This window comes from Telopea speciosissima, chromosome 2 (assembly GCF_018873765.1).
Source record: "Telopea speciosissima isolate NSW1024214 ecotype Mountain lineage chromosome 2, Tspe_v1, whole genome shotgun sequence".
In the NCBI taxonomy this organism is placed as follows: Eukaryota; Viridiplantae; Streptophyta; class Magnoliopsida; order Proteales; family Proteaceae; genus Telopea; species Telopea speciosissima.
The window spans coordinates 20531399-20545902 of record NC_057917.1 but is presented as its reverse complement, the minus strand read 5'-3'; the positions used below and the strand labels follow the sequence as shown (position 1 = coordinate 20545902).

The 14504-nt window shown below is 38.3% G+C and overlaps 1 pseudogene; it reads left to right on the top strand.

Moving 5' to 3' along the window:
- The first annotated feature begins 1372 nt into the window (after positions 1 to 1372).
- Positions 1373 to 10785, top strand: LOC122650540 (annotated as a pseudogene).
- Positions 10786 to 14504: the final 3719 nt, after the last annotated feature.

Below are 14504 nucleotides of genomic sequence, written 5' to 3'. Positions count from 1 at the left end.
AATCATCATCATCTTCACCATCACTCTCTGCTCCACCCTCAAACCCTAACCCTAAACATTGATTTGTTCACCATCACTCCCTGTCTTTCCTTTGATGCCGGTACAAAGCAATTGGATGAACCATTGGATGCAGAACAACCTACCATGGTTCATCGTCCTCCTTATCTTCTGCATCCTCGACTGAACTCAGAAAATCTGAAATCTCCCTACGAATTGAACGAGAAACAGATCAGAGAAAATAAGTCCGATCGTGGCGGTCTTGTCTTCTTGTCTTGGTGGTCTTTGAGAGTTGTCATGCTTTGATGCTTCTCTCATTTTTCATCTTTACAAACCTACCAACCTATCCACATGTCCGTCCAATCCTCTTTAATGTCTTTTTCCCTTTTTTTTTTTATTATTTATTAAAAATTAAGAATCCTCTGTAAAGTCGAAACCACTAATCTGAGCTCTATTTATCTCTAGCTCGAACTTTTTATATAATATAGATCCATTTTAAACGAGAGAAGAAGAAGAAGAAGGAGGAGGAGTCTCTGGAAGGCCGTGAAACAATGGCAGAAGCGGAACTAACGTTGGAGCACACGCCAACATGGGTTGTAGCCGTTGTCTGTAGCGTTATTGTCGCTATTTCTCTCGCCGTTGGAAGGATCCTTCATTATACTGGAAAGGTAATGTCTTTTTATCGTTTCTTTATCACATTTTTTTCTCTCTAACATTTCCCTTTTCCCTGGAGGTTCTCTACTATCTCTTTTTTCCTTTGCTTCATTTTTAAGGGTTTCGAATTTTCCTGCAACTTGGAAGCTGAATTGCGCTATTTTTTATTTTCTTTTAATATCTGTGCAATTGATTTCAGTATTTGAATAAGAAGAAGCCGCTCTTTGAAGCTTTGCAAAAAGTTAAAGATGAGTTGCAGGTTTTGTTTTTTTGTTTTTTTTGTTGTTCTTCTTAGAAGGGCAATTCCGTCATATCAAGTCTAATTTTTAACAATGTTAGTCATGAACTGACGGAATGGACTTTTTTGTTACCATTTGCAAACCTCAAGGGGGTACACAGAATTTTCCAACACTGGAGATAAAAATATCCTTTCGTCAAACCTCAGGGGTGGTATGTGTAAATTTTCCTTTATTTATTTTTCAGTTTTCGAACTTACCCATATTGATCCGATAACATTGAAGATACCACAAACAATTAATGTGAGCACAAGTGCCCGCCGGTCAACTTGTGTAAAATAAAAGTTTTGATCACATGATTCTAATTAATGATAGAAAAATATTATATATTTTAAAACCTACATGAAATGGTCAATATGATATAAATTGACAGTTTTCTTATATATTTCATCATCTGATCTGATCCCTCTTTTCATGAACAATTGATCACAAACAATTAATGGCTTTACAAGAATGGATGGAAAAGCAAAGGGTGTTCTTATTGTCTTCCCTTTTAATTCTTTCCCTTTTCCTTCTATTCAAGCTCAACAATAAGAAGAAGAAGAAGAAGAACTCATCAGAAGAACCAAATCTACCACCATCACCTCCAAAGCTTCCTATTATTGGAAACCTTCATCAATTAGGAACCCTTCCCACTCGTTCTCTTGCAGCCCTCTCTCACAAATATGGGCCTCTCATGTTCTGTCAATTTGGTAGTGTTCCAACTTTGGTTGTTTCTTCTCCAGAAATGGCTAAAGAGATCACAAAAACCCATGATATTGTGTTTGCAAATAGGTATACTTCACCTTTGACAAAAAAGCTTCTCTATAATGGCTCAGATCTCACTTTTACTCCCTATGGTGAGTATTGGAGGCAATTGCGGAAGATCTGCGCGATCGAGTTATTCAGTTCCAAGCGAGTCCGATCGTTCAAGTTTGTTAGGGAAGAAGAGGTTGCTGTTATTATTGAGAAGATAACAGTATTGTGTCATGGAGGCACAATTCCAGTTAATATAAGTGATTTGTTACCAATTTTCTCAAACACTGTAATCACTAGAGCTGTTTTGGGTACAAAATACAATAACTACAGTAAGCATAGTCATTTGGCAAGGGAGTTAGAGATCCTTCTTGGAGCTTTCAGTGTGAGAGAATACTTCCCATTGTTGGGATGGATTGATACACTCACTGGCATAGATGGGAGGGTCAACTAAATGTTCCAAGAGATGGATGCAGTTTTTGATCAAGTAATTCAAGATCATCTGAACACCAAGAAAGAGGATGGCCAAGCAAATGAAAAAGATTTTGTGGATCTCTTGCTTGAAGCCCAAAAAGATTTAACACTTGGTGTTTCTCTTACTCTAGACAATATCAAAGCAAACATCTTGGTAAATCTGATTTAACACTTGGTGTTTCTCTTACTCTAGACAATATCAAAGCAAATATCTTGGTAAATCTCTCTCTCTCTCTCTCTCTCTCTCTCTCTCTCTCTCTCTTTCTCTCTCTCTCTCTCTCAATTACATGTACCCATGTGAATAATTAAGTTTTCTTTTGCTTGTCCCCGATCGGCTAGGTTGTTTCAAGTAGGCCCAAGTGTCTGGTTGGTCATGCCATTATAAATATTAATAACATGTGCCTATGTGAATAATTTTGTTTTCTTTTGCTTGCCCCGATATTAGCTTGTTTCGAAGGTCGTGTTTGGCACGTTTGTGAAGTGCTCACTTGCTGAGCATTTGGTTACGGATTCAAGTCTTGGAAAGAGTCTCTCTAGAAACAAGGGTAAGACTACGTACATTTGACCCTTCCCAGACCCTGCTAAACGCGGGAGCCTTGTGCACTAGGTACGGCCTTTGTTTGATCAGCTAGGTTGTTTCGAGTAAACCCTAGTGTCTATTTGGTTTGGGCATTCTTTGTCCTTTGTTTCATGTTGGATTTTCCTTTTAGCTTGTTTCGGTGGTAGAGATAGGCCATTGATTTTGTTGCAGAGGTTTCTACTGTTTTTATTTTTTTTTTATTCTTTTTTTTTTTTTTTTTTTTTGGGGGGGGGGGGGGGAGGGCTGTAATGACTTCGTTGAATATATTTTCATTCACCCAAAAAAATAAATTTAGTTTTCTTTTTCACTTTTATGCAAGACATGGTGATCGCTGGAACTGATACATCAGCAATTATTGTGGAGTGGGCAATAGTGGAGCTTGTTCGAAGTCCAAGTATAATGAAAAAAGCTCAAGCAGAGATAAGAAGTGTTGTGGGAAGTAAAGCCAAGATTGAAGAAGATGATATTCTTAAAATGGATTATTTGAAGTGTATTGTTAAGGAGATTATAAGACTACATCCTCCTATTCCATTGTTGGTACCAAGAGAATCAAGTGAAGGTGTGAATATAAAAGGTTATTACATCCCTCCTAAAATAAGAGTTGTTATAAATGCATGGGCAATTCATATGGGTCCCAAAATATGGGATAATCCAGAGAAGTTTATTCCAGAAAGATTTATAAACAATCCAGTAGATCTCCAAGGTCAGGATTTTAAATACCTTCCTTTTGGTGCAGGGAGAAGGGTTTGCCCTGGAATGTTGTTTGGTTTGACTTCTTCTGAACTGCTTCTTGCTAATCATTTGTATTGGTTCAATTTTTCTGCTATTTGCGGTCCGCGGTGCCCTGCAATCTTGGAAAAATCTCTTTCTTTTTCCTTTTAATGCTCAACTTCTTTCTTCATTTGGGGTAATTTTTCAGTTCCATAGACTAATGTGCGTCTGCGTTCTCTGCTTCTTTTTTAAAAAATTCAGTTCATCCGTGGATCACAAGAGGAGGGGAAGCTAGGTCGATGACTAATCTGACTTGAGAGATTAGGAGGAAGCAACTCGGGTGGGGTCGCATGAAGAAGAAGAAGAAGAGGAGGAAATGCGGGTGGGGTCACATGAAGAAGAAGATGAGGGGGCGGGTGGAGTGCACGAAAAATAAGATGAAAGGGAAGTGGCGGATGGTGTTGCAGCAGGAGGAAGAAGAAGAAGAAGAAGAAGAAAAAAAGGAGGGTAGATCTTCTAATTAAACAAGAAATGACACTCCTACCCTTTGATTTTTAGATTTATGGGCACATGCTCATTAAAGTTCCCGCAAAAATGACCAAAAGTGATTTTTGGCCAAAACACAGATCAGGACCTATTTTTGGTTTTTTGTTTTTCTCAACCTTTTCTAAATAGAAACAGGTTCCATAAACGATACCAAACACAACCAAAAATATTTTTTTAAGATAAAAATAAAAAATAAAAACTATACCAAAGATGGCCTTAGATGTCGAGTAAAGATCACAACTATCTTAGCTATAAAATTCATATGGGCTTGGGCCCTCTCTTTGTTTTATTTATTTTGAGGTCAAAGACTATTTATTTAAACCAATGTGGGCTTTGTTAATAAATCAAGCCCAGTCCATTTGATAAGGGTGGGCTAGCAATTTCTGACCCACCTGGGTCAAACCCAGGTCAGACCTTATGTCCAGGTCAGGCGGCCATGGACCTTTAATATAATACGGGCTAGGGTTAGGCCTCTAATAATTAACAATTGTAAGGGAAGGGGTTTACTGCCAGGCTGCTTGGCCCCTACGCTAGTTTGGGGACCAATGGGATCGCATTGGCAATTTGGCATCCAAGGGAAGGGGCGGGGTGGTCATTTCACTGCCCCATGTAAGAGGATGTATGGGGACACTATCACGCAGTGTTATTTTTCCCTTTTTATTTTTTTTTTGGTTAAATATTTTTCCGTAATTTTAAATTATGTAATGTTCTGATCTTTGTAGGCCCACCAACCCATATTTCGAGCCCAGGCCTGCCTGAAGCCCACCCAAATCAACCTGAATTTGATCCAATGGCGTGATCAATATTCAATTTGTTGATAGCCCTACTGGTCATGGGCATTAATTCATGAGATGCCTATTAAAGAGGTGGACCCTCTCGCTTCGTATTGGTTACAAGGGGAATTAAAGGGAAGGGAAGTGAACATGGGCATTAATTCATGAGATGCCTATTAAAGAGGTGGATCCTCTCGCTTCGTTTGGTTATAAGGGGAATTAAAAGGAAGGAAAGTGAAATTTTCATACTTAAAAAATATTTAAGTAGTTCATTCAATCACATGGGATAATGATTATAAAAACTTTCTTTTTTAAGTTTGAAAATTTTCACTTTCCTTCCCTTTAATATCCCTTGCAACCAAACGTAGCCTCTGGTTTTTTGTTTTTTGTTTTTTGTAAACGTGGACCCTCTGGTTGGCATCACCAAAACTTGGAAGTTGTCTTATCCTTCTCTACGAAAATAATATATTCAGCTTCTACACTGGAATTCTTCACAAAATTTTAATTATTTTCGTTAAGCTTAATTGGAATTAATTATTGGCTTATTTTCTTTACTTCCTATCTTTTTTCTTTCTTTTTTTCATTTAACAAATCGGATTACATCCTTAAGAATCAAAATAATAATTTATTTTCGAGCCTTTTAACCTTTTAGAAACTCTTTGCCCTTATTCCTACATCAAAGTGGTATTCTTTCTCCAGAGGACTTTCTCATAAGTTTGGATTATCTCCTTAAGCTTAATCTAAATTCATTGTTGAATTACTTCTCTTTTACCTCGCTTCCCTCCCAAATTTTTCCAAAAGTTTTGGGAGGATATCAAGGATGATATCTTTCAATTTGTGGCTGACTTTTTCAAGAAGAGTGTTTTATCTCCACATCTGAACCGTACTTTAATCTATCTTATCCCGAAATCTAAGGATGCTGATACTGCCGATCAATTCCACCCGATCAGTTTATGTTCGGTCATTGTGAAAATTATCTCCAAGTTAATTGCTTCTCAGCTTAAATTCGTTCTGGACTCAATCATTGACGTCTCCCAATCGACTTTCATCCCGGGTAGGTACATCTCCGATAATGTCCTAATTGCTCATGAATTATTTCATTTTATTAAAAAAAGAAAGAAGAAAAGTCACTCCCAGTTCATGGCAATTAAGCTGGACATGCGTAAAACAGACGACCGGGTTAATTGGAATTTTATTGAAAAGATGCTTCTCAAGTTGGGTTTCTCTATTTCTTGGGTTAATATGGTTATATCTTGTATTAAATCGGTTTCATAGACTCTCTTGATCAATGGCTCGGAAAGTGGAAACATTATTCCTTCTCGGGGCATTAGGCAAAGGGATCCACTTTCTCCGGCAATCTTTATCATTTGTGCTCAAGCCCTTTCCTCCATTATAAATCTAGCCGTCAGTAGAGGAGATACTCAAGGTGTTAAATTTCCCCCCCCCCCCCCTTTTATTTGCATATGATTGCCCTTCTCTTTGGCAAGCCCCATATCCAATAAATAACTGCTTTGAAGAAGTGCCTTGATCTATATTGTCAAGCTTTGGGCCAAGAGATCAATCCCAATATCCATCCTCGAGGATATTAGGAAAGCCTCCTCCAACTTCTTCTAGGATAATGAGTCTGATAATCATAAAATGCACTGGGTGTCTTAGGATAGGATGTGCAACTCAAAACAAAGAGGTGGCCTTAGTTTCAGGGATCCCATTCTTCATAACCAAGCTTTACTTGCAAAAAATGCCTGGCGTTTGCTTTCCTCTATGGATTCCCCTTGTGCTATGATGTTGAAGAGCATTTATTTTCCCAATATCGATTTTCACAAAGCCAAGTTGGGTCACCAACCTTCTTGGGGATGGCGTAGTTTACTTGAAGGAATGGATTCTCTTTCTTTAGGTCTTCTTTGGTTGGTTGGAAAAGGTGATCAGGTTTCGATATAGAATGATAATTGGATTCCCTCCTCTCAAAATTTCAAAGTTGTTTCTCATAAGCTGGAAGATAGCCCTTTTGAGTATGTGGCTGACCTCATTGATCCTCGCTCTATAATGTGGAAGTTGGAGTTGTTCGATACTTTTTTCCTCCCTGTGGATAAGTGAGCTATTTTGAAAATTAATCTCAGCCTCTATCCTCATGAGGATAAATTGGTTTGGGTGGATCTAAATCTGGAATTTTCTCTATTCGATCCATGTACCATCTACTGAAAAATAGAAAGGAGGTAACTCTGCTAAACCGCCCCTCTTCTTCATCAATTTTTCATAAGAATCATCTTTCAATGATTGAAGTTTTTTGGAAAAGGATTTGGAATGCCATGACATTACCAAAAATCAAAATGTTTTTGTGGAAATGTTATGTTGATGGCATTGCTGTTGGCGAAGGTCTTGTTATTAGGAAGATTCTTATCTCCCCTTATTGTCATAGATGTGGAAATACCATTGAATCAGTGGGGCATATCTTTCTTATCTGCCCGTTTGCAAGGGCAGTCTAGTTTGGCTCCCCCCTTTCTCATATGACCCCTCTTTCTTCTTCTCCCGAGATGAGCAACTAGTTTAAATGTTGGGATCACATTTTCCTTACTAATAAAAAGTTAGCCCAATATCGTTTCTCCTTGGCTTCCTTCATTTTGCGGTATATTTGGCGGGTTCGGAATGAAAGTATATTCAGAAATCAGCAATGGACTTTGGAGATGGTTATCATGCTTGCTGAATCGGCTTTCAATGAATTTTGCTTAGCCACCATCGTGCTACCAAAATCCTCACATGGTTCTCCTCTTGGGCAGCAGACTTCTTCTCCTTATTGGATTCCTCCTTTGGTTCCTTTTGTTTAAGTCAACTGTGATGCAGCTTGGGTGAAATCTACAAAAAGAAAGAGGCATTGGCGTTGTTATTAGTGATCATCTAGGGCACCTGCTTTTAGCTTTCTCTGTTGGTATTACCTGTAACTCAGTTATTTTTGCTAAAGCTTTTGCTAGTCGTGTTGGTCTTCTTCAAGCGGCGAAGCTCGATTTTCTTCATATCTTGGTGGAGTTGGATTGCTCTGTTTTTATCAATCAACTTGACACCATGTGTTTTGATACTAATGTTAGATGCATTGGCCATGACATTGTTCAGCTACAAAGTCTTTTTTTTCTTGTAATTTTTCTTTCATTCCAAGGTCCTCCAATTCTGTGGCGGATTCGTTGGCCCGGTCGGCCCTTTTGGTTGAGTCCCCAATTGATTGGCCCCTCACCTCTCAGTGACTTTTTAATCTTTGTGTGAAAGATGCTTCTGCTTGTAATGGCTCTTCTTCTCAATGAAATTTCCTTCTACCAAAAAAAAAAAACGTATGGGGAAAAAGATCTCTACTTGGTGGTGTTTCCTATGCCCTCTCACAAGCACTTTGAGATGAGGCCTCTACCCCCTTGGTAGATACCTATTCCTGCTTACCTATTGGCCCAGATGCTTGTGTAGAAACCATGCGGCCAAGTAGAGATCTCTTGCACCAAACATATTAATTAATTATGGGAAAAGAACGAGTAGTGCACCCTACGCACCCTCACATGAGGCAAATGAAATGACCACCCCACCTCTCCCCTTAGATGTTGGTGCACATGCTCTTATTGGCTCCATGCTAGCACAGGGGCTACGCAGACTGGAAGGAAATTTTCCATTAAATTTTGAGTCCCTTGATCTCTTGAAAGTTCTCTATACCCATCCACTAAACACACATTCAACCTATCCCTCCTTCTCATAAATTTGAAATGTGAATTATTTTCTTAAGCTTAATTGAAATTCATTGGTAGAATGGTCTCTTCCAATAATTTCTTTCTTTAAGTGGGGTTTGCACTTCTATTAGTTTTGGTCTCGTGGGTTTTTAGTTTTTTTCATCATGTTATATGCCACTGTGGTTATACTTTTTGTGAAACCCACCTCTAATTTGAACTTTTTTGAACTTGTGTGATTACAGGTTCTGGGTCTGTGTCTATGCTTGCCTCTATGTTGTGGGCTACATCAGTAGTGGATTTGGAGCAATCCATTGACACACTTATGAAGGATTCTGAGGAGCCAGTACAACTAGCTATCCTTGAGTCTGAGAATCCTACCAGGTCACAGTATATCAGTTTCATATGCCAGACATACTGGATCGAGCATATGCAGAACCTCACCATCTCCTAGGCCAGTTTATAAGTGAGAACCCCATTCTATAAGTATATGTATTTTATTTTATTTAATTAGTGTATTAGGGGTAGAATAGTAATTTTTACCTAGTGGGACCCACACCTTTGTAGATCTGGGCTGCCTGTGTGCCAACATATTCTGGCCCCCCTTCATGGCCTATAAAGGCTTAAGTTATAACTTAAAAACTTGAACTAAGTAATTAATTAACTTTATAAACATATTTGAAAATTACATTTTTGAAACTAATTCTAATTAAATCATAGCAAATAAACCTTAGTAGAGTTTACTATATAAGAAACACTTAGTTTAGGATTCATTTACACCAAAACCAGAATTCGGTTTCAGCCTTGGGAGCTCTAGAGAAGGAGAATATAGGAGGAAAATTGAAGAAATAAGAGAAGAGAAGACCAGACCTTAGAGTACTTGAACTTGGAGCATAAATTGGGGCTACCATCATCAAATGTATTTTCAAATCAGGTAGGCTACCTAACCCTCAAATCTGGCTTCCCAAAATTCCTCTCTTCTCCTAAAATTGTGGGTGAACTCTTGACCCATACCAGCTCTAGCATAAGAAACCCTAAGTTGGATTGTTAATGACCCTAAACCCTAACCTAATTAAACCAATCTACTGTTCTAGGGCATCATCCGGCCCATTAGAACCCTAATTCTTTTGATCATATACACATTTACCCATTTAACTACAAAACTCAAAAGTTTTCCTTTGTTGTACCCTAGTATAGACCTAAACCAATTTGGGGAAATAACCCCCATGCATGTAAGATCCAAGAGTTTTGGGTCTCAAATAAGCACTGGAACACCAACCAGATTCAGCCAGTTGAATCTTACAGCCGATCGGATTCAGCCAACTCTGAATCCGGTTCTACCCACAGACCTAGTTTTGATACTTGTATGCTTTGGACTTTGAGACCTAATACTTGTTGTATATTGGTTATATAGGCAATAATAACATCAAGAGGTGGGGTAGTTTGTGTGTATTGGAGCTTCAGTTGGCTAAGATAATTCTCCAATACAGGTAAGGGAATTTTGACTTTACTTTGGGAGTGTTTCTTCTTTAATTACTGTTTATGCTGACTGCCATTGACATTCATCATCATAGTATTATTTAATCATGTAATTTGTAGCTTTTATTTTGCACTAAATGAATGTATGTGGTAGGTGTCATTCCATATTGCATTTGCTTACTTTTAATATGATCTATTTGGATGTGTCGAAAAATGATTTTGGGATTGTTTAATTACTATCTACTGCTACCTCATATGACATCATGACTAGAAATGCATATGGTTAGGCTATCATAAACCCAATGCTACGACCCTTGCCAACAAGGGTGAGGTGTTGGATAACCTGTGACAGGTTTGATGGGTTAATATCGGAATGCCATTCACTGTCCTAGGTCTGATGGGTTAATACTGGAATGGGAACAACAGTAGGGTTATCACTGGGGGTTTGTCGAGGTCTGATGGGTTCATTTTGGAACTGGTGGGTCCCCACCATAGTAGAGTGGTATTCTTGGGAAGACCGATTAGTTCATTCCGTGACTGAGAATATCATACCTACTGCAGTAGCATTTATACCTCATGAGACCTAGAATTGATGCTAGTAGCATTCTTAGGTTTAGGTCATGCATCATGGACTATATGCACATGTTTGCATGTTTTCCCTTGCTGGGTTCAGTGGAGCTCACCCCTGTGGTACCTCTTCTTTTTCAGATAGTGTTGCTGGTTCTGACAAATTAGATGATGTAGTTGTTACTGCTTCAAACTTCCACACCAATGAGGATCGTACAGTGCAGGAGTTTGAAGTTCATGAGGCTTTCTGCGGATGCGATGCATGCGCGTTCACTTGATCTAACCTGATGGAGTAGGCTATTCCTTTTGTGTTCCTTTTGTGTTTAGAAATTACTTTTGTGAAGTATAATATGTAGATACTGTTGCATTTTTATCTTATGGTGCCTTGTGAGAACTATACAATGTAACACAAAGTTTTAGTTAATATAAATATTTAGTTATTACATGATCTCTTTATTATTGTTATTATTATTACTACTTATTCTCTTCCGCTGCGATGATTTATTGTGTTTTATGAATTATGAATAGGAGTACTGCACTTATTGATCCTGGAGGATTGATTGGATGTCAGTTGGCATCCGATCACACCTTGCCCTTACTAACTGGGCCGGGGTGTGACATCTTTAACCCTATGGGAATTCCCTTAAGGCTCTATTTGTTTCAGCATAAAATTTTACTTGCACGGCAAATTTTACTTCGTAAATGTAAAATTTTACATGTTGAATTTTTTTTAATGTTCCTTTCCATAAAAAAAAAAAAACAAAAATTGGAACACTTTTCAACATTTAAAATTGAATAAATTACATGACACCCCCTAAAAATCGAACAATACTCAACTCACCCCCTCTTTTTTAAAAATGTTCACCCGTCCCCCTATACACTAATGGTGTTAACTTAAAACAATCCAAAAACAGAAAAGATAATTTTAACCTCAACCAAAATAAAATAAACAATGACAATTGAGGTACCCACTGTTTGTAGCAAATGTACTTTAAATACCAATTTTGATATTTTCAATTAAACCCCAAATCACCACCCCCGCTACAACCACCATTGCCCCCCACTACCACCGCCACCCACCATTACCTACGATTGGGATATGGATTTTTTGGGAATTGAATGAAGAAGTTAGTTTATGCTTACCAGCATATGTAATTGGGTGCTCTCTAGCTCTATTTCTTCTTTTTCTTCTCTTACCATTCCTCTTCCTTTGTGTGTATGCCATTGATGCTCTGTTATGGGCAATCCTATCAAATTTAATAGAAAACTTTGCTGAACTATTATTCCCAATCGATTGGCCCTAGAATTTGGGTTGAAAGCAACCTCCCTTAGGCGATTCAAACCCTTGAACCTTGGCCTCTAATGCTTCTCCCATTATGAGAATTGAAACCATACTCAGATCTGGCATGTAAGTTACCGCCCAGATATATTACAGCCAGTTATTATCAACACCTTACTTGGTTCACGGGTATGCTATTGGGTGTTAATAAGAGCTTTAGGTCTTAAAAGTTGGCGCCTAAAATTTCAAGAAGAACAAGGTTTAATTGAATAAGATCTGTCACTCGAACCTAGTATAGGTTGTTGGGTTTTGGGCCCAATTCTTATAATCTAATCTATTGGGCCCAGTGTTGAGCCCACTTAAAGGGGATAATCTAGACTGTCCATTGTGGGATGGATTAGGTCTAAATATTATAAATAATAACTTGTTGGTCCCCACAGTCACTTATTCTCATACTCTCATTCGGCTCATAAAAATTGGGGGATTAGACTAGTAAGGCAAGGCTGTGGAAGATCTTCAAGTGGAGATCATTGGTTGCAGGGAACGGAAAACTTCAAGATTCGGAGTCTTCATCAAACTACCAAGAGATATGTTTGATTGCTTTTTGACTATATGTAGTAGTATTCTTGCACTTCTTGTAAGGGATTCGATCTGTTTGATCCTGTGGATGGCTCCACAAAGTGGTATCAGAGCCACCATTCCAAGAGGCTTGAATCGATCAATGGAGGCATTATTCTATTCATTTTATTGTCTCAGAATCAATGCAAAAGGATGATTTCAATACCTTTTTTTTTAATTATTGAAATTTGCACAAAGATGCATTCTGCCCGGGGTCAGAAAACCAAAATGGAATTCTGAGGGCACAGGCTTGTAGCTCTTGGTGAGACGGTTAGAACGACGAGTGGATCACTGCCTGGAAATCGTCGGACGTGCCACTATGCGCCAATGAAGTCTGGTGAGTGATCTCACTCGCCCACTGAGTGGCAGCTGGATTTTAGTCCAAGTCATCGTCGGGTCAACCTGGGTAAACTCGAAAACCCTAATGGGTTGACCCAGCTGACCCATTTTTTGTTGGCCGTGTTCGGGTCTAGCCCAACCCGAATTAGGGATGGACCGGGTCTTGTTGACCAACCCGGTCAACCAAGCCCGTTACCTTTTTTACCTGATCCGACAACTCACCCCGATACCCTGATTTATTTTTGTGCTAGACCCACTTGGTTGAGCCAATCCGGTTCGGTCTGAACCGATTTGGTTGTTTGATTTATTTTGGATCGCTCAGATAACCAATTTGGTTTGATTTCATTTTTGGTTCACTTTCGGTTTGATTTGAATCTGGGCTTAATAAATTCGATTTTATTTCGGTTCAAATCAACTTGGTTTGATTTGGGTTTGATCTGGTTTGAATCAAAACAATGTGGTTTAATCGGTTTCTGGGTCAAAACTTCAAATAGTTGGTACGGGTTCATACGAATGAATTTTTGGACGCCATTTTTTCCAGAATGCATAGTTTTTCCTGCTCTTCATTTTGATATGCAATACGTCATATGTTGGTTCACAGTAGACCTCTGTTTTAATGAATTTTATCTATTTTTGTATTCTTAACATGCCAGTTCAAACTAATTCTTAATTCTTACTATATTAGGACTGTAATCAGCATACTTCTAATTTAATGTGGAGCTTTTAATATGTGTATGTATGTTAAATAATTTTTTAATTTATTTATTTCTTTTGCTACCCCTATAAGAGTCATGTTGTATTATTGTTGAATTAAATTGAATCCATCAAAGTGTTAAGACTTGGTTTAATGATAATGCATATGATTCAAGGTTTGCTGAAAAGGGTAGCATAACAATTGTTTAATTAATTTTATCCCATTTTGCTACCTACATTGGGATTATGTTGTATTGTAATTGAATTAGGTTGAATCCACCAAAGTGGTAAAACTTAATTTAATCTTAATACACATGACTCAAGGTCAATATTTTAAGGTAGCACAGTAGGTGTTGTTCACTCAAAGGTGATACCACCAAAGTTAAAGTTTAACATACACAATTTGGAACTATCAACCTAAAAATTGCTATTTGCCCAGAGGTGATAGCTCTTTTAAAAGTTGGAGGGTTTCGTAGTGATTGCAAAATTTTGAGAGGACCAGTGCATTCTCTGACCCAAAGGTTTGGAATGCAGGCAGTTGGTACTCTTGTTTATATTGCTGGTATATGCATGTTTATTTTGGTAGCATGGTACATTGACATTGTATGTCCCGGATTTATCTAGTTTTGTGTGATTGATGAATGCATGATATTTACTTAATTGCATGTATATACATCACCACAGGATGTCTTCTAGTACTAAAATCTTGGACATTCCCAAACTCAATGGGGATAATTATGAGAAGTGGGAGAAGGATATGAAGCATTACTTGTGTCTCAGGGAATATGACCATTATATCAGGTTTCCTTATGAACCTGCACACTTGACTGAATCCAATTCCGCGCACAAAAAAAGGAACACGACACTTGGACCACGTTAAATAGGAATTGTTTAGTTGTGATTGAGAGTGCTCTACCTGAGACTGTAAAGGGCAGTATTGTGATTCCTTCCACTACTGTGGAATACCTGGTGGTCATCAAGGCCAAGTTTAAGCATTCTGAGAAGGCACGTACTTTCGACATGTTGACTGATCTGACCAACTCCAAATGGGATGGTAATGGAAGTGCT